The sequence below is a fragment of the Sphaerodactylus townsendi genome, linkage group LG09 (genome assembly GCF_021028975.2).
Source record: "Sphaerodactylus townsendi isolate TG3544 linkage group LG09, MPM_Stown_v2.3, whole genome shotgun sequence".
Lineage (NCBI taxonomy): Eukaryota > Metazoa > Chordata > Lepidosauria > Squamata > Sphaerodactylidae > Sphaerodactylus > Sphaerodactylus townsendi.
The window spans coordinates 14,229,872-14,255,744 of record NC_059433.1 but is presented as its reverse complement, the minus strand read 5'-3'; the positions used below and the strand labels follow the sequence as shown (position 1 = coordinate 14,255,744).

The following is a 25,873-nucleotide window of genomic DNA, read 5'->3' as shown; positions in this document are numbered from 1 at the left end:
CAGCCAATACCATGCATGACTCACTTCCAGCCAATTGCCATGCACACACAGCTTGGGGGCACAGCTTACACAAGACGGGTAAAAAAACAACACAACAAAACAGTGGAATGTGGCAGTTACTCACTCTCTCATGTGCTCGCCCTTCTTCCCCACTGCTGAATAATTACAGTCATTGTACCAACTGCGGCTGGCTGAGGAGGAGCAGGCGCAGGTATTGGCCTCTTCCTGTGGGAAAATTGTGGCTTCTGGCAGCCACAACTGTGCCATTAACAGGCATCTGGGAAGAGGAGCAGGTATCTGGAAACAGGAAGAGAAGGAGGAGGGAGCTGGTGACATGGGGTCCTGGGGGGAGGAAAGGCAGGAGGGATCGCCTCCCTCAGTGCATGCCATTAACTCTTGCATGCCAAAGTAGGCATGTGGGAGGAGAGGAGGCCAAGAAAGGGGGTGGTGATGCGGGGCCAAGGAGGGAGGAAAGGCAGGAGGGGTCGGCTTCCTTGGTGGGTGCTGTTACCCCACCAACAGTTTCTAGAGCCCGCTGCATTTGTTTGTGCAATGCGCTTTACTGCTCGTGCATACATAAAAGCCTTCATCACTTCCACAACTTTTACTAAAGTTACAGTGTATTGGCAGTAGGAATTAATGTAAAAAGGCCAGAACGGTCATTGCACCAAGACTTGTTTGCATGGTAAAAGCTCCCACTCTGATTTCTGTAATCTTTATTGTATGGCACACTGCCTTAATTTGCCTTTAAATTAATTAGAACTATGGTATCTTTAAGGCTCTTCTCAAGAAAGCATTAGCTGCTTGCTTATTGCTTATTGACTTGCTTCTGAAACTTATCTTTTGTGAGTAAATATTCTGTTTTCTCAGAGTACAAATGACTTGTTGAAGACGTGGATGAACAGAAATTTCGAAATGGTGTGGATTGAAGGACAACGTGGGCCAACAATTCTATACCATTCAGTTAATGCCAGTCTTTGCAATAGTCACTGTGTTAAGCACCAGGCACACCAGACAAGAAACTCCGGCAACAGGGCAATGTCTGGTGTACAAAGAAGAAGACCCTGCAGAGGGCAGCAAGAGGACAGTTAGATGGGATGAGGAGCAGAGCACCTTCTTTCCTATGAAATGTCATTCCTTGTTTGTCCCCATCCAGACTGGTACTCTTATAGTTCTGTCCATACTTATTCTTGCTTCCCAATCCATAGCCTCAGGCACTTGGAGATGGTGCCACTATCATGCCCCCTAACACCTCCAGGGGGCTTTTTGACATCGTGGGGAGGCAGAAAAAGCAATCACCCAGCCTGAAAGCCCTCCGTAGGGCTAAATGTTTGGGCTGAGGCATAACTGCAAATCTGGGGTGGAACTCCGCCCCAGGAATCCCCTGCCCTGCCCCCTTATGCCGGCATCCAATCAGACACCAGCATAGCTCTGCAGTGGCCCCAACTTCCAGGTGTTGATACCATGGAATCTGGAGGCAGCCGTCCACTGGTGCCTTTGCCCCCTCCACTAGTAGGGGTGTCCCTTGTGTCAGAGGAGGGGGCCAACTCATTGGCACAGCCCCACACAAGCTCCATAATGCAACCCCCCTGAATTTGGCCATTAGGACAATATCCAGCTTCTTCTCAGAAGTTTCACACTTAGTTTTGCTCTCATCTATCCCCCCATCCATTCCTTCCCCTCCGCACCATATATATTTTAAATGCAAAAGGCAACCCAAAGCCAGTGTATTTCCACACACTACATGCAGCCCAATCCAGAGTGCATGGAGGGGGCTGAGTTGACTCCTGGACATGCAGACATATACCAGTGGAAATGCCCTCCTTGGGGCACTTATCCTGGCAGAGGGGCAAATTTGCCAGTGGGCAGCCACTGTGACCTCCTGGGACACTCCGACACAATGCTGAGTGCTACATCAGCACCCCCGCATCATTGCTGGCTCCAGTGGCATAGTGGGGACATTGTGGAGGCATGGCCGAAGGCGGAGCTGACGTTAGACGGCTTCCACCCTGGCTTTGCCTCTGGATGTGCAGTGGCCCTGGGTCTGACTTATGATATCCTTTTGGGTGCCATAGTTCCATGGAGCCCTATAGAGGTCTTTCCAACAGTAGGGAGTTTTGCTTTTCTTTTTTGCCTCGCGGTGTTTCCAAAAAGCCTTTCCTGAAAGGTTTTGTGCTATTTAGATAGAGGAATAGTTTTCTGAGGGTGTCTATGCTGTGCAGAGGAGTGAGGGAAGAGTGGCCTTGAGCACCTCACACTATCTGGTCAGAAAGGAGGAGAATGTACTGGATCCCAGCATCGGTCATGGTAGTAACTGTAGTCATCCTGTCATTGCAACGGCAAACAGGACAATGTTAACTATAAATCTGTTGGATCTGATTTGGGCAGTGAAGCCATATGTTGAGATGGAGGTTTGGGTTGATGGCAGGGAATGAGGGTCCCAAATCTTGTACATTGTAGAGTGGAACAAGAATGATTAGTGGCCCAATGGAGAAGGCATTCTCAGAACTGAGGTTGCCTCCCTGATTGTTTCTGTAGAACCAAGTTCTTGGATCAGGGATGGGTGCGGATGCTCAGTGTCTTCAATTTCAATGGTTTCTCCAGATGCTAATATTTACAGCAAACCTTCTTAAGTGATTGTTCCAAGGAGCTGTGTTCAGAAGACCTTCAGGCAGAGCCTGTAGCCCTTCCTTTTGCATTGGACCTGGAGTTGTTGGGTCCAGTCTCAGAGCCATAGGAACAGAGGAAACATCTGTCGGCAATGGAAGGCAGCAGAGCACTTGAATTTTTCTCATGAGCAACACAAAACCTTGGCTCATTCCGCACATGCAGAATAATGCACTTTCAAACTGCTTTCAGTGCTCCTTGAAGCTGTGCGGAATGGCAAAATCCACTTGCAAACAGTTGTGAAAGTGGTTTGAAAATGCATTATTTTGCGTGTGTGGAAGGGGCCCCAGTTTCAGAGCTCCACTTCTGGGGGGAAGCTTTATCATGCTTACCTTCTGAAGCCACAGGAGGCATATGTCATGATCATCTCTGTGTGGGATTTTCAACCCACAGGGCCTGCATGTTTTGAAAGCACTTTTTGTGCCATGTTTTGGACACCCAGCACTATGAAGAAGGTGAGGTAGAAGGTGTTGGCAGGATGTGACTGTTAAAATGGAGCTTCAACAAAGGAATTGGCAGAGAGAGACCTGAGGGGAAAATGCTTGGCCCCCTCTATATCACACTGCAAAAGTCAGGAACACAGTGTGGGGGAGAGGGATGCAGGGCCATTGGGAATTATTCAGAAATGCAGAATAATTCACTTTCAATCCTCTTTCAATTCACTTGGCAGCTGGATTTTAGAAGAAGAAGAAGAAGAAGAAGAAGAAGAAGAAGAAGAAGAAGAAGAAGAAGAAGAAGAGGAGGAGGAGGAGGAGGAGGAGGAGGAGTTTGGATTTATATCCCCCCTTTCTCTCCTGCAGGAGACTCAAAGGGGCTTACAATCTCCTTGCCCTTCCCCCCTCACAACAAACACCCTGTGAGGTAGGTGGGGCTGAGAGAGCTCCAAGAAGCTGTGACTAGCCCAAGGTCACCCAGCTGGCGTGTGTGGGAATGTACAGGCTAATCTGAATTCCCCAGAGAAGCCTCCACAGCTCAGGCGGCAGAGCTGGGAATCAAACCCGGTTCCTCCAGATTAGATACACGAGCTCTTAACCTCCTACACCACTGCTGCTCCTGGATTTACTGTGCAGAATAGCAAAATCCACTTGCAAACGACTGCGAAAGTGGATTGAAAATGCATTATTTTGCATGTGCAAAAGTGCCCTTTGAGTTTCAAAAAACTCCCCACAGCAGGCCCGATTGTTCATAGTGTACAAGCGGAACTGCCAAAATTCCAGGACAGTGAACCGGCAGGGCAGATGAAAAGACATTATTGTCAACTGATTCTCAGGTCTGGAATCCTGTCTCACTTGAAGTCTGGCCTTGAGTATTTCACAAAGCAAAAAGTTTAGTTACAGATTTATGCATACATTTTTTGCCACACTTTAATTTGCTAATTTAAAGTTGTTCTTACTTGCCAAGAGTAGGATGGGGCACTTAATAAATGAATTTTTAAAAACACATTAAATGTGAAACTTTTGCTCTTGATTATTTTATATTGAATAGTTTAAGACAGGACTAGTGGCTAACATTTAATTAGCATGGCAGGGCTCCATTCAGTGATGGTAATTTGTCTTTCTCTTCAAAGAAATACACACATTGTTATATACGCCTCTTTTCTTTTTTGCTGTGAGGCATATTTCAAAAGAACAGGCACGCTTCCATATGCAACGCCATACCAATCTGATTATATTCTACGTAGTAAGGCATGCCTCAAGATACAATAACGCTTGGATATTTGTTTCAAAAGATGACTTTGATGTTAAGTAAGCTAACAAAAACTTTAAACTCAAAAGGCAGGCTTGAGAGTGTCTAGGTCCCTTTAATCAGTCGATATCCACACTGCAAGTCAGTGCTCTTTATGAGTGCTGTATACTAGGTGATTTATGAAGCACCTCCTTATGACCAGGTCCCAGCGCAGCTATCCAAAAGCACTGCTCTGCTCTAGTGCAGCTGAAAGCCACGTTGTTAATATCGTCTTTGACCCAGATAAACTCTTGAGGGCACGGTGTCTGTAACACATTTCTGTGTATAAATGAATGCTAGAGAGTGGAATAAATTAAAATTAATGGTTTTGAGCCAGATATTTTCCACAAAATATGCTTACAGCGTAATATTTCAAAACCCCAAAGAGGTTCTTGGGCACGGCTTCCCCTTTTGGATGCAATCATGCCATGAACAGCGGGGGACGGGAGAAATGTGCAAATGGGGACCCTCGCAAAGCAGATGGTCCCAAACCATTAGTTCACAGTGCTTAATGCTCATAGTGCCTAATGTTAGTGAACAAACCAAGTTTAACCCACCCGATCTTTTACCTTCAGAGCAGTGGCTTAATGAATCAAATAAGATTTGGGGGCATATCATTTCCCCTCCCCCATTATTTTCTCATTCTCTTCCCTGAAAGCCCCCACAGTATTTCACCTTTTCCTGGTTCTTTGGTGATATCCTCACTGGTGATTATTCCTGGGATAGTCACCCGAAATATCCAGGTTCCCTTGAGATCTCCTCACAGCCGAACTGCAGAACACAGATCAGTCCCGTTTCTGGTGTTCCTCCCCCTCAGGGACATAGGTATAGATTTTTTATGGGGGGAGTTCGGGGGCGGGGCCTCGCCTCTCCCCATTGGAAAAAAAGGAGGATGGGGCACCCCCTTTGGGAGTCCATAACTTTGGACCCCCTGAACCAAACCTCACCAAACCTGGGCAGTATCATAAGGAGAGTCTCCCAAACAATCTCTGAAAGTTCGGTGCTGCTAGCCTAAACAATGCACCCCCTGCAGGCCGAAAACCGAAAAAAACACTAAATATGTTTTAAAAACCCACAAATGGGGGGGGGCGGAGCTTCGGACATAAATGGGGGGGTTTGAACCCGAGAACCACCCTTACCTACGTCCTTGCTCCCCCCCTTTATTATGAGATTTTCCTGGACCTGCTTGTATATGCACCTTTTTGAAAAAACCCCCCACTCCAATGGGAGCTAATAGATGAGGGCTACATATTTGAGTGTCCATAACTTTGGCCCCCATGAACCAAACTTCACCAAACCTGGGTGTGGTATCATCAGAAGAGTCTCCTATTGATACCACCCAGGTTTTGTAAAGTTTGTTCCAGAGGGTCCAAAGCTATGTACTCCCAAAAGGGGTGCCCCATCCCCCATTGTTTCCAATGGAAGCTAATAGGAGATGAGGGCTACACATTTGAGGGTCCAGAACTTTGGCCCCCATGAACCAAACTTCAACAAACCTGGGTGGTATCATCAGGAGGGTCTCCTAAAGATACTCTGAAATTTTGGTGCTGCTAGCTTAACAACTGCACCCCTGACAGCAGGCACCCCCCAAGGGGCAGGGCTAGATGTCTTCACTAGAAACATGCTGAAGTGAGGATGTTGGAACCTGGATGAAACTTGGTTGTATCTAGCTTAAATTTTCAGTGGGAATTCGGCCAATCTCTTTCCCACCCACCAAGCAACCTGCCTGTTTAGGGGTGCGTTAGCGAACCCAGTAGAGCCTCAGAAAGTGCACAGGAATGCCTGCGCCATCTGTCCCCTCCTGGGCTCACACATACGCACATCACGAGATCACCCAGACACCCAGGTCACAAGATACCTGAATGTGAATTCGACCCAGACAGGAACGTTTCTCCCTGCACGTACGCAGCCCTCCGCTGAGTCATGAATTGCGCAACTTTCTCCTGCTCTCCCGCCTTCCCCAAACCCTTAATAAAGGTGCCAGGGACCCCAGCTCGGCAGACTAACCAGACTATCTGGATCAGCCAGATCAGCCGCTGGCTTCTCTCCACCAGTCTCCTGATATCGCTGTGTCTCGTCTCATTCATTGCGTCGCCATAACGACTTCATGCCTGTTTTCTGCCCCCATCTTTGTTTACATTTATAATTTACTTCAGTTTCCCGCCATTCTCTCCAATGAAGACTCAGTGCAGTCCTCATCATTCTCCTGTCCCCCATTCTGTCCTCATAACAATTATGTGAGGTAGTTTGGGCTGTGACTGGTCCAAGATCAGACAGGGAACTTCTGTGGCAGATTAGGGATTCAAACCGTGGTCTCCCAGGTCCCAGTATGAAACTCTAACCACTGCAGAACATAGAGTAGATGTTGTTGAAGAATAGCAGTAGCAGAAGAGCAGCAGCAGCAGAAGAGCAGCTGCAGAAGAGTTTGGATTTATACCCCACTTTCTGTCCTGGAAGGAGACTCAAGGTGGCTTACAAACTCCTTTCCCTTCCTCTCCGCACAAGAGACATCTGAGGTAGGTGGGGCTGAGAGAGTTCTGAAGAACTGTGACTAGCCCAAGGTCACCCAGCAGGAATGCAGGAGTGGGAAAACAAATCCGGTTCACCAGATAAGAGTTTGCCGCGCATGTGGAGGAGTGGGGAATCAAACCCGGTTTTCCAGATCAGAGTCCAGTGCTCTTAACAGCTATACCGCACAAGCAGCTTGGACCGGATGAGTCATGCAAGTTGGGATGTAGCAGGTTGCCCCAATAAGTCCTCCCTCAAAGACCAAAACAGCTCAGGAAAGGGTCCTGTTCCTTCCTTGGCTTTTACTGACAGAATCCAAGCAATAGTTTACTGAACTGGCACTCATGGTTGTTAATTAGTTTATCATTGTTAAATACTGGATACTAAATTATTGCTTGGATCCTGTATCAGATCTCTTCATGGATCTCACTTTTCCCCTAATGAGGAAGCTCTAATTAAAATCTGGGGTTTGTGTGGAAGACAGCTATAGTCTCATTAATGCTTTCCATGCCCGAAGCACATGCTTTAGTGGTATAAATTTTGGCAGTACTGGTCATGCTTTTTTGAAGGGAGATATTCATCAACAGCATCCACAATCTTTGTTGGCGCACATGAGAATCTCTGGGTTGCAGCCATGATGTTTGAAACTCAAGACCTCTTCTGATGCTACCTTAGGAACATGAAAGCTCCGTGCCGCTATGGAAATATCAAAAGGTCATGAGGAAGGAGTCATGTTCCAACTCTCTAGGGGTGTGCATTTGGGTTGACCCAGTAAGGGGTGGAGACTCAAAGCAGCAAGAGGCTGCAGCAGACCTCATGTAGTTTGGAGAAGACAAGGCTACCAGACTCGGACCTTGATTTCTATAAGCCCGTAACACCTTGTTAAGGTTACTGCAATGTTGTTGGGAACTACTGGGAAGGTAGTTGTTTATTTTTGCTATGTTGTAAATGTTGGAGTTTATTGTTTCAGGGCTTCTTTTTGTGTATGTAAATGGTGAGAGTTTTCTGGAAACCTTCATCATCTTGAATCCTGTTCACCAAGCCTCTGAAGTCTTCAAAACCAGCCACCAGCAAAGAAGAAATGGACTTGGCATTACAAGACTGTAACTAGAAGGACTTGAAAATGCAACCTGAACAGGACCTCGAAGTGTGATGTTAAATGTTGATGTTATATGTTATATGTTAAGAAAGCAAATCATTTTGTTTTTAAAATTTGTTGTTGCAAACTCATTCCAAGTTCTGCCCCACAGAACCCACAGATAGAGGTTACACATTCAGCAAACGCTGGACTGAACTCCCTCTGGAAAAATACTGATAGAAGGCAGCAATTTGAAGAGATCTGAAAGGAGAATCCTGAATCATGATGAATTTTGGACCCACCACCAATGCTGCTTTACTCTGTTCTACAGAAAGCTGATAGTAGGGTTGTATATTCCTCCACCACAGAACAAATCATGCCAGACCTTCTTTGTTGTAGAATGCTCTGCCTGGGTCCTAGCGCCTACCTAGCCCTGCTCCCCCAATTTGTTTGAAAATCATTCAATGAACTATAAATGTTCTTGTATCAAAGTACAATAATGCACAAAATAACGGTTTTGACAAAGGCAGAGTGTAAAAATGAGTGATAATTCTCATATTCATTTGGGACTATATTGTAACGTGGAAGCATACAAGTTTCTCAACTGATGCACCTCAACTGATCATACTATCATCTTTCTGTAGAACAGAGTATACCTCCCATCTTCACATGGGCTTGGAGGCACCAGAAAAATTTTCAGGTTTAACAGACCCCAATTTTTTAAAGACGAAACCCAAAAGCTGATATGGGGATTCAGCTTTTTCAAACATTCCCAGGACTATTAAACTTAAACCCCCAAACAATAATGGGGGGAAAAACTGCACACCTCCATCGATCTCCTTCCTATGCCGCTGTCTGGGAAGGGAGGAAGAAAGATCCCCCTCCCACTACCACCAGTACTGTTGCTGCCATTTAGGAGAGGCACACCCTAAAGCGGCTCCCATATAACTGTAAAGGGACCCCATCAAAATGGCCTCCACCTCATAAACTGATCACATGAGAATCACAAATTTAATTTTAAGAATGCTGAGTTTTTAGGCTAGGTAGAGTTAGCATAAGAACAGTATGTTCTAAGGAAGAACAAAGAAACTGAAAAAAATAATTTATATATTTATATAATCAATTAATTGCAATTCATTTAAGTGTCATCCCAAATCTGAAATGTTGCCATGGGGAAGTAAAGCATAAATTCATTTGATACTGTTACCATTCCGTTAATATATAATGGGTTCATATAACCTGGTAATTCTGTTACTGCATTTTCGATATGCAGCAGGATAGGTTAACATCCCAAATTGATATGTACAATTCTTTTGGATTTAGCACAGTTTTTTGAGATCAGGAAACAATATCCAATGAAAACTGACAGTCAAGTACTGGACATATTCCAGGCCCACAAATTCCTAATCCCTACCCCACGCCCAAATTAGGGGTTTTGTTTCCAAAAAAGTTTCTTCTTAAACTGCTTCAACAAAGGATATAATCCTGTGCATTTTTTATTGAGAAGTACACCATTGAACCCAATGAGACTTACTTTGAGACTTACTTTGGAAAGACTTACATCAGATTGGATTACAAAACTCTAAACCCTCCCGCAAAAAAAGCATTAAATACATTTATTTCTCGACAACTGTAATAATTTTTAATAAACTGTCTTTTGGAATAGGGGAGATGTGGAGCACATAATACCATACAAAAATAGCATCATATCCTACCTTTCTGTCTATTTCACAGATGTCACTATCTCGGTCTTTTGTCTGTTCTCCTTTCACTTAGAGTTGCATCTGGGGTTACAGGCAGATACTTCGTTTGACAGCATCTCTGGCAAGCACCTCAGCAGGTCTCCTGTTTTTATCATCACAGTGTAGCTTTAACAAAAAAGAAAGTTTCATTTGTAATTTAAAAGTCCATCAACTTTCAGGCAGGAAACGTCAACTTAAACCTGCAAGAGAATTTTTACTCTGCAAGGTCTTTTTTTTTTAAAGTTGCCTTCTTTTTCTGTTGAGCCACTAGAAGCAGAATAAATATAGCAGCCCGCAAGGTAAAATATACAGAAGTCATTCATGAAGAAGATGCTGATAGAGCACAAGCCGCTTGAGTGGACGGTGAGAACAATAGGATACCGTTTTCGCTGAGATGGATGGGGATGAATAATGCATGTCAGAGGATAACGGTCACCCTGTTTTGACTCAAAAAGAGAGAGATGGAAACAGGGTGTCCCAAAGATTCTTTATTTGAGCCTACAATTCCAGTGAAAATTATTTCTATCAATCTACAAAGAGATTATGATAAAGTCAGGAGCCAGAAACTATGAAGAGGAAGTTGATAACTACTGGATGGTTCTCAATAAAACAGAAAACAAATAGAATAGAAGAAATAAGAAGTTCCAGGAGAATTACAGAAGCTACCGCACATGTGCAGGTATAATTCCACCTGCGGCTTTCCCAAGATTGTTTCTGAGAGTAGTGTTTCAAAGTTAGTGGTCTGAGAAACAAAAGTTAAGTGCAACAAATAATTAAATGCAGAATTGGCATACAACTACAGAATCACGTAAACGTTCCAAATCAAAGAAAAGTGAAATCAAGCGGTTCTGCTTTCATGGTACCCAACTTTTGCACAGGAACATAATATGTGGAAGGGTTTGATTAGATGAAATACTAGAAAACCACTGAATTGGCCATTTTTTCCTTGGTAAAATCGGCCATGGGAGGTCACAATTCTAATCACAGAACTATAGTGCAGGGAGAGGAGATTTACTCTTTCTTCCTATGCCATTTGTCCACACTTATACGTCCTGCCTTGATATTTACCCCAGTAAAGGAAACTTACAAGCAAGCCATATATTTTCCCCAAAAGATTGGATCACAGCTCAAGGGAGAAAATTTGGGGAAAGGAAAAGAGACTGTGCCTCAGTCCCAGAGCTTTGACTTCACGTGCATACAGTTACCAAATGCAATTGAGAACAAGGCTTCTATATCTTTAATAGTGATTCATTTTCCACAACTAAAATGGAGCAGGAAGCCTGTCCTCTTATTAAATCTAGACAACAAGTTCACACGTAGGCATGCGTCTTCTACAGAGTTTGAGCCAGAAACACATACCCGCTTGTTTCTGTGGCTCTGGTTTTTATTAAAGCTCATTATGGTCCAAGCTGGGTGATTTCACTAAATGTAGCCTATCAGCCGAACTGCCCTGCCGAACTATTGTTAATTAAACAGCGCTCCATGAGAAATTCCTCATTAACAGTAGAATGGAGTTGTTTTAGCAAGATCCCCTCAAGCACTGAAAACTTAAGCGAACTAGGTACTAAATGCAATGCCAACTTATTTCCGCTTGCATTTCTCTGATGGCAGTCTTTACGCTCTTTGGTCAGCACAAACTTTTTTATTTTCCTTTGCCTAAAAGGGGTTGTTGTAGATTGGGAGGGCAAACTGTATTGGTGTTGCAATACCTTATATGGTTTCAAGGACATGCCATGGTTTCCCTTCCCCATTCCCTCTCTCCCACCCAAATGAAAAGCTGTAATTCCTGTCATTTTAAACAAGGCTGTAGTTTCGTTTGTCCTTTCAACTGCCCCTGGAGTAGATCCCCATTTTCTAGCACGACAGATTCTGTTGTTAGTTCACACGACTGCTCTCACTCTGAAACACAGGTTATTAGCACTCTGGTGGCTTGCTCCTTGCATGTCATGAACCTAACTTTGACATGTCTTCCTAACAAGTTTTTCCAAGATGTCATGTGGCTAAGACAACTGTAAAAACTTGTTAAGGGGAAAGGACAGCCCCCCACTCCCAACAAATCCAAGCAGAAACAGGACAAGAGGAATGATTGGGCAAGAATTTCAAGTGATTCCACTGGCAAAAGTTTTCTCCCCATTTTGGCACAGGCGCCAAGGAGAAGAAAAAGCTACGAAGGGAAAAAGCTACCTTTATCATCACACTTTTAAAAAAAGCTCTCGCACGCCAATGTGAAAAGGACTGCTAGTTCAGCGATTTCTTAAATAACCTGTTCCTTTCTTCATAATCATCCAATATATTTCCTTCACCTTTTGACTATTTCAGGCTTTTTAATAAAGTAAAATACTCAATTTTTTTTTGGCCGGAATTATATTTTAGAGAGCTTCTCTGAAATATATTATCCGCACATGCTTTTTTCAAAAAAGGCTGAATTAATGGGTAATTCTGATTTGCTGAAAAAGGAAGGAGGGTAAAAAAATTCTTAACTTCTACCCAGCCTCCAAATGTGCTTCACCTATTCACTCTTCCAAATTAATCTTATAGTAACCTTTTATCAGGGGTAACAGAATCATTCTGATAGGTCTAACACAAATATAAAAAGCATTGTATTTAGGGGAGAAAACACATAAAACAGATTCCACCCACTTCTCACCAGTTCACAGTTTCTGTTCATTTCTCCAGTTGTAGTTCTCACTCGATAGCTTTTATTCTTTTCTCTCTCTTTGAGGTTCTTGTCTCTCTCTCTCTTTTTCCCATTAGGATTCGAATGGGCTGGTTCTTTAGCCAATATGTCGATATATGGCTGAATACACCCATAGAAAAGCAGCGTCTCCTTTTGTTTGGGGTCCCTGGATGGGTGAGCGTCCTTCCACACCAATAAACAATGGCTTCCCCTCACAGTGGGAACTTTCCAATAATTGCCAAAGCAAATTACGCTGGTGCTTATCTGCCCCCTTTCCCTTTCAGTTGGGAAATGGCAGGAGCCAAAGAACAAGCCCCATTTGAACCAGTGACAATATAGTGTGGAAATAGATTGGATACAGCCAGTGCTCAGTCATGTCGTGGACATGCTCCTGTTCATGGGTGAAGTGGAATTACATCGCGAGCACTTGGAAAGAGTCTCACCAAATTTGGTGAAGCATGCCACGAGCGTTCCTGCCGATTAACTAAGAATCCACTCATTCAGGATTGTCGAAGTCAGTTACAAAGGAGTCAGTCTTTTTTCATGTGACATAGGTTCAAAAGCTGGGCTGCATGAACCCATGGCTGAGCCCCCAGGTTTCTAGGTACTAGATGATCTCTAGGGGAAAGATGACACTATATAAGAATGTTAACCCTAGGATGAAATCAAACTATTGAGAATCGGTGTACTGAGGAAGATACCTTCGGAAACACATTCAGACGCGTGGTGCCATTCTATACAGCACAGGTGTCAAATTCGCGGCCCTCCAGATGTTATGGACTACAGTTCCCATAATCCCCTGCCAGCATCATGCTGGCAGGGGATTATGGGAACTGTAGTCCATAACATCTGGAGGGCTGCGAATTTGACACCTGTACTATACAGGATTCTCATTTTTCTATGTACCATCCATGAATGGGCTCAAGGCACAGGAGATATCAGCTCTGTTGTGAAGTTCCATTTGGGAATCACATAAAAATGGAGATACAAAACTTCCGTTGGAATTGAACAGTGTGGTCTCATATGGACTTGTGAACAATTGTTTGTCAATACAGCTGGTGAAAATTTGTGAAGTTCCATTTTGCAACCCTACAAAATATGGACATATTAAGAAATTTTTGGAACACATTAGTTTGAAGTCTCATATGGACCTTTGTCATATCTTGAATGAAATTATGAAACTGTACATTGATATGATTTATTGACACTGGCACTTTATATTATGCACTTTAATTTTTTCATATAGTATATTAGAATAGGGTTAGCATTAGTGTAAGTGGATTTACATGTGTGCAATCACAATGAAAAAATAACTTTGAACAAATGTTGTTTTGAATTGTTTATTACAAATGATGTCGACATACAAATCCAGGTCAGTGTGCCAATTTTGAAATTTTGAGTTGTTCGGTTCTACTTCAGGTACTTATGCCATCGTTGACGCATTTGGTATTCACACAGACACTGATACCCAGTTGAAACAAGGTTTGCTGACTTCTTTTCTCCCAGCACAATTGTTCTTCCTCTTTTTTTCTCCGTTGCAATCCTGACTCGTGCTTGTGCACGTTGGCTGCCATTTGTTCTTTTTAGATACTTATAAAGAATAACTGTTTTGGTGGGTCCCAATGGTTTCTGGGAACATTCAAGCACGTGCAATCAAGGTTATAACTAGACTGTATTGCTCATAGAGGTGTAATAAGGGAGGAGGTGGCATGACATCACAACCCTGATGCTAGCATGCTATTGGCTCGCTATGGTACATGTAGTGCTACGGCACAGCGTGCAAAGTGCCTTTAACCACTGAAGCCCTAGGGAGAAGGATAGGAAGGGTAAGGAAGGGGAGAGGGAAAGGGAAGAGAGTTAGGGAAGATTAGGCCAACCTGTGGGGAAGGTTAGGGAGGGAGAGGGGAAGGGTGTCCATCATCTGGTCGTGGGCCACCCACCTCGGGGGGAAGGGTAGGGTGGGGGAGAGGGGAATTGGGGCTGTTATCTGGCTGTGGCCCATCCACCCTGGAGAGAGGGGGAGAGAAAAGGAGCCCCGTCATCTGGTCGTGGCCCACCTGCCCTGGGGGGAAGGGGAGTGAGGGAGAGGGAAAAGGGAAGTGCCTCAGCAAAAATTAAAGATGAGCCCCTAGTCCCTGTGGGGTACCTAGTCTTCAGCCTAGTCAGCCTTATGGTTAATGTGACCCTGATCACTAGCAGGGACCTTGAAAGCTTGGCACATCCCAATAGTTTACTCTGGGACATCAAAAGCACAAAAGCCAAAAGGATCAGATTTGAATACCACAATTCCTTATATTAATTCTTGAGCAGAGCCAGTGGTAATGGAGAAGGCTGGGCACTTGGGTGGGGAGGGCAAAAGCTCGACTCCTGTATGCCTGCGCCCATATAGGCACATGGTACTGCTGTAGGAATTACTGAAGTCATTACTCCGCTTCATTATTCATGCAGTCTTACTGCATACCTTGTGTCCCACCCCCTTCCTTCCCAAGAACCACCAGAGGCATCATGGGACATTTCAGAATTCTCTTGTCATGGTGATCTGTAATTCCTCACCAATCAGGAAGCAGTTTGTCTTTCTTTGTCTTGATCACAGGTGTCAAACTCGCAGCCCTCCAGATGTTATGGACTACAGTTCCCATCATCCCCTGCCAGCTGATGATGGGAACTGTAGTCCATAACATCTGGAGGGCTGCGAGTTTGACACCTGTGATCTAGATAATGAATGGCACTTCTTGTCATGAAGGAAGTGTGAATGTGAACACTGAATTATGTTAACAGCAGTAACAACACAGCAAGTTTCTTTTCCCGAAGAGTTGAGTCCTATTAGGACGTCACTTTCTCAAAACAAGGCTATGCCTCTCCATGATGTTCTCAGCACATAGATAGTAACAATTTGATGGATAGGAATACTTCAGGAAGTGGTAAGGAATTAGTTCTAGTAATCATCTCCCCCTCCCCCAAGTAATTTGGGATTTGGAAAGCATTCTCTTGAGAAAAATACATATTTCTCTTGCAACCTATTCTACAAGAGTCATAACTTTATACAAATCTTAATGCAGCTATTTTTGCACTGTCCAGTTCTCAGAAAGAATATTGTACTTGGAAAAGATACAGAATAAAGTGACAAAGATGATTAATGGGTTGAACATATTTGGGGCTTTTAAGTTTAAACACTGAAGCACTAAGTTGAGACATCATCAAGGTTTACAAAATTGGATTGAAGGGAGTCAACGGACATTTCCCTTAATTAAAAAAAATCAAGTACTTGGGTTCACCAAGTCAAATGGACCAGCAATACATTTTTTGGGGGGTGGGGTGGGACTGAAGAACACACAGATCACACTTTTTCACATATTATGTCCTTAACTCATGGAATTAACTCCGATCAGATATAATGGCACGAGTGTCACTTGGATGACTTTTCAGAGGATAGAAAGAAGAGAAGAAGAAGAGTTTGGATTTATATCCCCCCTTTCTCTCCTGCAGGAGACTCAAAGGGGCTTACAATCTCCTTGCCCTTCCCCCCTCACAACAAACACCCTGTGAGGTGGGTGGGGCTGGGAGAGCTCCAAGAAGCCGTGACTAGCCCAAGGTCACCCAGCTGGCGTGTGTGGGAGTGCATAGGCTAATCTGAATTCCCCAGATAAGCCTCCACAGCTCAGGCGGCAGAGCTGGGAATCAAACCCGGTTCCTCCAGATTAGATACACAAGCTCTTAACCTCCTATGCCACTGCTGCTCCTACAATGCCACTGCTGCTCCTTCAACGTCCCAGATTTGGGAGGGACATAGTTGATGGGGACAGGGAGCAAATCGCTCTGAAGGATGAGCCTCCTATTCTCTTTCACACATATAAAGGAGGGCCAGAAGATGGTTTCTTTCCTTTTTATAATAGTGGATATACAACTGCAGATTCTCCAATGGTTGGAAACCACTCTATGGCCTATTCCACACAGGTCCCCAAAAATGTTCGCAGAACGTTTGCAAAACATTTTTGATCCCCCCATTTTTTGTACTACCTCCCCCCCCCCCCCCCGGGGCAGCAATTCCAGGCTGCCATTTTGGAATTTATTATTTAAAAATTCTCCATGGAATCGATGATTCAGTGACTCATGCTGAGATTCCCTATAGCTCGTGTAATTGAAGCTTTGAAGATTTAACCTACCAATTTTTTTAAAAAAAATCAGAAATGATGAAAATAATCTGATGAGAAGGAATGGAGTGGGCTCAGCGATATGATCACATAGCTGTGAAAGCATTTTAGAGTACAGAATCGTTCTAGAGGAGGATGCGCACAAAACACATCCAGATTGTAAATAAAATGTTTTCAGAATGTAAGATGGGGGAAAGCCAGGCGGAACTCCACAGAGGAAACTTTTCACTTCCTGCCTTAAAATGTTTTGTTTTTGTTGTGCAGAAAGGGCCTGTTCCTTGTTCAGTTTGGAAGGAGGAAATCCTAACTGGTTCATGTTTCCCACAAATCCCACAAATATTTCGGTTAGGTTCTGTTTTATTTAAGCAAGTTCCCTTATACCTTTCTTATGGTATACATTATACATATTGTTCTTGAATCTCTCACAACTCACAATTTTCTCATATCATGGTGACTTGGATCAGGTCACCAAGTCTGACGGCAGACAAACGAAAGGGAGAGCCGAGTGCTGAGGAGGCACAGATTGTGGCAGCTCAAAAAACCTCTGTGCTCAGGGGCTCCAAACCTCTGGAAACCAGAGCTGATAAAACACAAAAGGGAAGCTTAGTAACATCAAGTCCTGTTTGGCATGGCTGAAACAGGGTGCCCAGCTATATGGATTCTGGCAAGATTCTGGAAATCACCTCCTGGTAGTCCCCGGCCCTAAAATTATCCAGCTCATCTCAACCAGAATCTCAGCCCGCTTTCCTCATAGTGTAGGCTGACCAGACATCCCGCTTTTGGTGGGACACAATTTGTCCCACGTCCTGCGGGTTATTTCCATTGTCCTGATTTTTGGGAGGCTGCCGCACTGCCTTCTGGGGCGCAAGGCAGTGCAGCAGCCTCCCGCGTGCGCGGCCGCAGGAGCACGGCCTTCTGGGGCGCTGCCCTTTCCCGCCCTGTCACAGGGCAGGAAACGGCAGCGCCCCAGAAGGCAGTGCGCTCCTGTGGATGCACGGGTGTGCGCGTGTGCGTGCGCACGGCCGCCTACCCCTGTCCCGGTTCACAAAGGTGACCATCTGGTCACCTTATCATAGTGTAACTCCCAGCCTGCTGAGACCAGGAACCTGCCGGACCCAGTACTATTCTGTAGGGCTTGCAAGACAGACATGTTCCACCGTGCCTCTGCTTGATGCCGCTACAGTTGAAATCTCAAATGCTGCTGGCCTCCCAAATCCTTCCCACTCTCAGCCCCTTTTCTCTTTCCTTCCTCTTTGTTCAAGATAAATCCAAATTAGGAAGGATGTATTAGGAGTGCGATAATTGTTTTAATAAGTCTGAGGAATGCCATTGGGTGGAATAGTTTTAGCAGACTTCTGGAACTGTTTGAGACATGCCTGTGAATAATTTTATCATTAGGCGCCCCGAGCCTGGCCTTGTGCTGGGGGTAGCGTGGGCAGTGGTGGGATCCAAAAAATTTAGTAACAGGTTCCCATGGTGGTGGGATTCAAACTGTGGCGTAGCGCCAATGGGGCTGGGCGGGGCACAACGGGGACGTGGCCGTGCATTCCGGGGGTGGGGCATTCTGGGGGCAGGGCATTCCTGGGCATGGCTGTGGCAAGGACGCAGCCGCTGCACCGGTCCTTGGGCGGGAAACAAATGCACACAGGCGCAGGCTGCCACGCACACCGGTGCACCTCCTGCTAGACTGCTTCAAGTTCTGTGCGCTACTGCTGAGAGGAGGGGCGTAACTAAGGCAAAAATCACGTGGCAAAATCACCAATTAGTAGCCCCCTCTCGGCACACACAAATAATTAGTAACCTACTCTCGGGAACCTGTGAGAACTTGCTGGATCCCACCTCTGAGCGTGGGGTAACAAATTTAATAAGGGGAGTAGGAATAAAATAATCCAGCAAAACTCTTGTTATAGTTTGACTTTTCTGGCTTCTTTGTATTCAGTTTTTATACTTTACCAATGTGAGGCTTCAGCTGTAGCAGTGGTTTTCACCTGAACAAGAACAAAATACTGAACTGTTCTGTACTGCACTCTTATTCTTACAGAGTTGTTAAGAGCAGGACAAACTCCCGCAAAGGGTGGTGGCCCAGAGAAATGACAAAGGGCTTGACACTCTGATATTAAGTACTATTACAATATTATGAAGCAACTTTTTTTTCTGGCTAGCTAGCAATACGCCATGTTTAAAGCACACACTTCTATTAATTTATGTTTGAGAAATTTATAACATGTATGATGTATAATCTACCAGGGGAATTCTTCCCCAAGGTGGAACAGCAGAAAATTTGCATTGATTTTAGAAAAAGAAATAAAACCCTATGATTGCTAGCATATACTATGTTGACTAAACCATTTTACAGATGGCTTTCCTCACTGTTAAGCAGTAAAACCGATATTAAATTCTATCTGCATGGCCATAGTCCATGGTTTCATTACTCCCAAGTGGGGACTGACAATTAGTTTGGGGCATAATGCTGGTTATTGCCAACAGTTAACCAGATATTTATCCATCAAATATATTGAAAGCACATATAAGTATTTAATTATATATGACAGTATCTCTATGATGCTTTTAAAAAATGCTTCCAAAAGTGGCAAGCAATGCTTTTAAAACTATATAAAATCAAATAAAATCAACAGGTAAAGGTAGTACTAAACCTTAATTGTTCGGTAGATCTTGAACCCCCAAGACAATGATGGAAGGCAATTAAAGTCTTTGCTTCTGACAACTTGGAAATATTTTTTTGTCTTTTGGCAGCTAAACATTTGAATGTGTTTACCTGCTATATTCTGTTTTTAAAGCAACTGGATTTAAATGTTCCTTTTTCTTTTCTACACAAATAATCTGGAAGTGTTATTTTTTTCTCTTTGTTGTTGTTTAAAGCATATTCCGTATATACTCATGTACAAGTCGACCCAAATATAAGTCGAGACACCTAATTTTACAAAAAAAAACTGGGAAAACTTATTGACTCAAGTATAAGTCTAAGGTGGGAAATGCAGCAGCTGCTGGTAAATTTCAAAAATAAAAATAGATACGGTCGGGCACTATTTGGGGGTCTCTGCCACTGACCCCCCATCTCACCAATCCCAAGGTCTCTGCCACCGACCTCTCCATCCTGCAGCTTGTCAAGCTCACTCACGTTGACTGGCTGTCACCCACGGAGAGCCAGGGGCCGGCCACCACTGAGAAGAAGGCAGAGGCAGAGAAAGCAGCTGAAAGGGGGGAGGCAGAGAAGAAGGCAGAGGAGAGCGAAGCACAGAAGGAGGCTGAGAAAGCGGCTGAAAGGGGGGAGGCAGAGAAGAAGGCAGAGGAGAGCGAAGCACAGAAGGAGGCTGAGAAAGCGGCTGAAAGGGGGGAGGCAGAGAAGAAGGCAGAGGAGAGCGAAGCACAGAAGGAGGCTGAGAAAGCGGCTGAAAGGGGGAGGCGGAGAAGAAGGCAGAGGAGAGCGAAGACAGGTGAGGGTGAACGCCACACAAGAATTAAGTGAGACCCTCTCTCTTGCTTGTCTTTAAGATATAAAATTTCTGGAGAATTTTGAAACTATGGTGGATTTTATTTATTTATTTATTGCCTAAACTTAAAATTTAATGATATGCAATACTTACTTACTCCCTAAACTTATTTTGCTACTTTAAGAACAAAAATTGCATAATTTAAAATTATGCAACTACAGAATTCAGAAGTATAAATGCCTTAGCTTTCTACAAACAAAATTGCAAATATACCAGTGGTGGGATCCCAAAATTTTAGTAACAGGTTCCCATGGTGGTGGGATTCAAACTGTGGCGTAGTGCCAATGGGGCTGGGCGGGGCCTGACGGGGGCATAGGGGGAATTTCGTGGGTGGGACATTCCTGGGCGGGGCTGTGGCAAGGACGCAGCTGCTGTGTCGGTCCTTGGGCGGGAAACGAATGCACGCAGGCGCAGGCTGCCACGCACGCCGGTGCACCTTCTGCTAGACTGCTTCAAGTTCTGCGTGCTACTGCTGAGAGGAGGGGCATAACTAAGGCAAAAATCACGTGGCAAAATCACCCATTAGTAACCCCCTCTCGGCACACACAAATAATTAGTAACCTACTCTCGGGAACCTGTGAGAACCTGCTGGATCCCACCTCTGAAATATACTCAAAAAGTATGACACAAATTTTAAAATGAAATTTGCCCCAGGTGCCACCCCCCCACACACTGTCCCCAAGCAAGATATTCCCCGGGGGAAAAAAGGGGCTGGGGAAGCACGGAGGAACGCAGAGGCAGTTTCACCCCGACACACACATTCCAAAAAGCAGACAACGTTCTTGACTTGGTAACTCTCTTTCTCAGGCCAAAAGCATGAGAATGCCCTTAGTAATAAACAACATGGCAGGAACTGAGCTAACTTTGGCAAGGGTCATGACACAACCTCCTCACACCTAAATTCAACAACAGTTTTGGAGTCATTTGTTCATTTTAAAGCGAGCCTCAGCTGAACCTGTACATTCTGTTGATCAGGTACCTGAAAATTAACATCCAAGTGAGTGAATGGTTTGTTTAATGAGGCATCACCTAAGCATTGCTCAAATAATGAAACTATGGACCATGCTCTTGCAAGTGTAATTAACATTGATTTTTCTTATTTACCAGTGGGCACGAATAGGAATTTCCAGATTTAGAAATTATTTTTTTAGTTATCGCTTATGTTAAAGCAAATGACTTCTTTCCTGTTTCTTTGGATTGCCCCTCCAGCAATTGGCCTTAGGCACAGCTCTTATGAGCAGCATTTGTCAGGGTAAATACTACATCTCAATGGCTTTAGCTGCAGAACTCAACACGATCATGAAAAAAGTATTTGTACCTATTAAAAAATCTAGCTTGCTAGGGAGAAGTCTATTGATGAATTCCTTTTCATGGTGAACCTGTACATCAGACGCTGTACATACAAGGTATAGATCTGGGCCTTAGAAAGAACAAGAAATCAAGAACTCAAAAGAAAAGGTCACCTGAACCCATTCCAGTGGGTTTATATGGATGGTATATATATGGAATGGAATATATGGATGGAATATGTATACGGATGGAATATATATATATATATATATATATATATATATATATATATATATATATATATATATATATATATATATATATATATATATATATATATATATATAAAAAAAACTTTAATGGCATAATTAAAACAACAAAAGCAATATAACAGCAACAGTGGCAACACCAGTGTAATAAATATGGTAAAGAGTAGCCAAGAGCTGCTTGTTTGGTGTCATATTTGATGTTGATACTGAGTACAAAAAGTCCTGCAAGTGTAAAAAAAATGGTACCTTATCTATAAATCCCTTGCTTTCCCAGTAAAATCTTGGAATCAGAGTTGGGAGGGGCTATACAGGTCATCTAGTCCAATCCCCTGCTCAATGCAGGATCAGCCGAGAGCATAGGTGTCAAACTCACAGCCCTCCAGATGTTATGAACTACAGTTCCCATCATCCCCTGCCAGCATCATGCTGGCAGGGGGATGATGGGAACTGTAGTCCATAATATCTGGAGGTCCATAATATCTGGAGGGCCACAGGTTTGACACCTATGGCCTAGAGCATCCCTGGAAGGTGTTTGTCCAGCTGCTGTTTAAAGTGGAGCTCAACACCTCACTAGGCAGCTGATTCCAACCCTTGCTATAAAATGTACTGTGAACAAGTGTACAAAAAAAGGACGGAGCTTCTTTTTAAAGTCTGGAGTTCATACCACTAAGGCAAGGGTATCACTATGCTTTACTTGAGCCACAGCACATCTTGGGGAAAAACCTACCTTCCCCAAGAGCATGCTTAGCCTGACGGCTGAAAAAAATAATCTGTCATTGGCCACTAGGTTAGGCTGACCAGACATCCTGCTTTTGGCGGGACAGTCCCGCCTTCAAACAATTTGTCCCGCGCCCCCCGGGTTATTTCCATTGTCCCGATTTTTGGGAGGCTGCTGCATTGCCTTCTGGGATGCCACTTCTGGGTAATTAATCTGGAAGTGGTACCACAGTCCTACAACATCCTTGGAATTCCCCCAATCTCTATGGTAAAAACCAGAGATCAAGGGGAATTCCTAGAACATCATGGATTTTGCTACTCTCCCCCTGAATTTCTCCTCCACAGCTTAATTGATCTAGTGCAGGGGTAGGGAACCTGCGGCTCTCCAGATGTTCAGGAACTACAATTCCCATCAGCCTCTGTCAGCATGGCCAATTGGCCATGCTGGTAGGGGCTGATGGGAATTGTAGTTCCTGAACATCTGGAGAGCCGCAGGTTCCCTACCCCTGATCTAGTGCAAGCAGTTGAGAACAAAGGTGCATGTTCAACTGTCACGGGTGGGCAACTGGTAAGCCTATGCTATGGATATTTCTCAGTTATTTTGGATATGAAGGTTGATGATAACATCCCAAACTTTGCATAAGAAGCATATGTACAGAATATGTGAAATGGAAAAAAGTGTTGGAAGATAAGAGTTTGAAGAAAGGTTGTTCACAAAATGCATCCAATCCTGTTGCTCCAACCAACAGTGCTTCGGTACACAGACGTTTTCTTTTCTCCAGCCCAACACATTCAGTTTTCATCAAAAAAGAGACGGGAAAAACAGTTCCCCTGGGAAAGGTCTCTCTCACACTTCGGCACACATGAAACACAGGAAACGGGTGATCACATCACACGCTTGTCACCGCTTCACTAAAAGACCTTGAAAAACTTGGTGTGACTTGTGAATCTCACAGAAAATAAAATCTGTTTCTCAAACCGTCTGCAAATGAGCTAATCACAGAAACAAGACCAGAGTCTGAGTTAAAACTGTCCCTGGAGAAACACAAAACGCAGCCAGCATGGGGTAGCGATCAGAAAGGGCGGCTGAGATTTCCCTTGGCCACCGTTGCTGCCTGGAGGTGGGGCAGGGAGAGGGGCAGGCGCAGCGTCGGCATCCAGCCGAGTGTGGGGCTGGGCTGCCCAGCTGACGGTGTGAGCAAATGACGTGCCTGGAGGAGGCAGGGCTGCGGCTCCCTGGAAAAAGTGCAGGGTAACAATGTACTAAATAAACACACCTAGAGGAGTAGAGAAGAGCGGGTCACGGGGTCAATACGGGCACTGCCATTGTAAATGATGCGCTTTTTGAGTTTTGTACCTTTACACCATAGGTGTCAAACTCGCGGCCCTCCAGATGTTATGGACTACAGTTCCCATCATCCCCTGCCAGCATCATGCTGGCAGGGGACGATGGGAACTGTAGTCCATAACATCTGGAGGGCCACGAGTTTGACACCTGTGCTTTACACACTTCTGTTGATGTTTTCTGATTCTGGTGCATACACACCTGCCTACCAACTGATATAATACTTCATGCATTTTGTGAATCTTTTGGTATCAGAATTTTATGCAGAGATTTTATGGCTGAAGTCGTGCTAAATTTTTTTAATCGCTGGTCTAAGACTGTAAAGTAAGTTATTTGATTTCTTTGTACTAGGAGGTTAAGAGCTCGTGTTTGTTTGTGGCATAGGAGGTTAAGAGCTCATGCATCTAATCTGGAGGAACCGGGTTTGATTCCCAGCTCTGCCGCCTGAGCTGTGGAGGCTGATCTGGGGAATTCAGATTAGCCTGTACACTCCCACACATGCCAGCTGGGTGACCTTGGGTTAGTCACAGCTCTTCGGAGCTCTCTCAGCCCCGCCCACCTCACAGGGTGTTTGTTGTGAGGGGGGAAGGGAAAGGAGATTGTAAGCCCCTTTGAGTCTCCTACAGGAGAGAAAGGGGGGATATAAATCCAAACTCCTCCTCCTCCTCCTCCTCCTCCTCCTCCTTCTTCTTCTTCATAAACAAATCATGCATTCAAATAATGTATTACCCTATGATGAAACAGGAACAAGTTTAGAAAAGGCATTAAGGTCCTCATATGTCCCGACTCGACCTCTGAACTCGGCAGAGGCGAACTTACTGGTGGTCCCTCCATGATGCGGCTAGCTAGCTTCTATCCAGGTCAGGGCATTTATGGTCCTGGCCCCTGCCTGATGGAATGCTCTTTCTCCAGCTGTTAGGGCCTTGCAAGACCTTGGTGAGTTCCGCAGGGCCTGCAAAACTGAGCTGTTCCACCGGGCCTTTCGGGAGGCTGGCCGCAGACTGTCTGCCCCCTCTTGATGCCCCCATGTACCATCTCCGGCAATGTGCTCATCCCCTTCTTGGAGTATTAGGACTGGGCACCGTCAATCAGTAAATATGGGGTGGGTTACACTGTTGCTACTGATTACATACAGGTCTATCAAAACTAGGACAAAGAGGCTTAGAGACAGCTTCTACTCTAGAGCTGTGGCTATGCTAAACTCCACGGCTTCGTGTTGATGTGTTTGGGGCTGTGTAGGGATGGGGGGGAGGAAGGGGAAAGTGAGGATGGGGTATGAGTCTGAAATTGTGTGCATCGAGGAATGCTGCTGTAAATTTCGTTGTGCGTGCACAATGACAATAAAATGCTTATGCTTAATGAATTTTAATGGATTTTAATGTATTATCTAATTATGTTGCTTATTTTATGTTATATTTTGTTTGTTTTTTGCTGGTTTTGTTGTACCCCACTCAGAGCCCTTCAAGGATAGAGCAGTACATCAAATCAAATAAATAATAGTAATAAAAAAATAAAGATGTTCGTTAAGTACAAGATTTGAAAGCTGGATGGGAGATTCGTTCACAACTGCGAAAAAGGGATGGCAAAGCGAGAAAGACAACTTCCACCTTACAAACCGTTGGATTGAAATGCAATCCCTTTCCCCTTAAAAAAAAAAAACCAAACCACAATCACTCTATTTCCAGCTGGTTGGTCAATTTTGGTTCTCCCATCACAGCAGAAGGCAGGGCTGTTTGCAACAGCTGACCTTGCTGGTTTCATGATGGATAAGTCTCAAGTCCAAAACTACCTTATTCACGGGCGTTCCTTACCGTTTGTATCAACTGCTGAACTCAACAGGGCTCGTATTGAGGCAAAAAATAAAAGGCCGGGATCCAATGAAAACCCTCAAGTTTACTCAACAGCTCGTGGGCATCCCATGGAATGCTTCCCTCCTACAGCACACATATGGCCTCCATAATACCACAAAATGTATCTGAAATTGCCTTTCAAAGACAGCTTGAAGTGAAGCAAAGCAAGGAGGGTGGTGAGTGGGCTTGAGAACGGCTACTGAAGAGGGACGAGTTTAAAGTTTCCTGGATTGCAGACAGAGAACTATACGTCTTTTATTTAGACACATTAGCTGTCACAGATAGGCAGAGCAACCGCCAGGAATCCACTATTGACTTCAGAGGGAGGAGATTTTTGTAGGC

General features: G+C 44.4%; 1 protein-coding gene across 5 annotated transcripts in view; it reads right to left on the bottom strand.

Moving 5' to 3' along the window:
• Positions 1-25,873, bottom strand: part of CDH20 (cadherin 20) — a 250,934-nt gene that overhangs the window by 113,531 nt on the left and 111,530 nt on the right. For 3 of the 5 annotated variants that reach the window (XM_048507591.1, XM_048507593.1, XM_048507589.1), the window contains one exon: positions 9,694-9,846. The gene's annotated coding sequence lies outside the window, so the exon portion shown is untranslated. Of the gene's footprint in view, positions 1-9,693; positions 9,847-12,360; positions 12,576-25,873 lie in introns of those variants that run through there. The other 2 variants (XM_048507592.1, XM_048507590.1) reach the window with 2 other exon arrangements.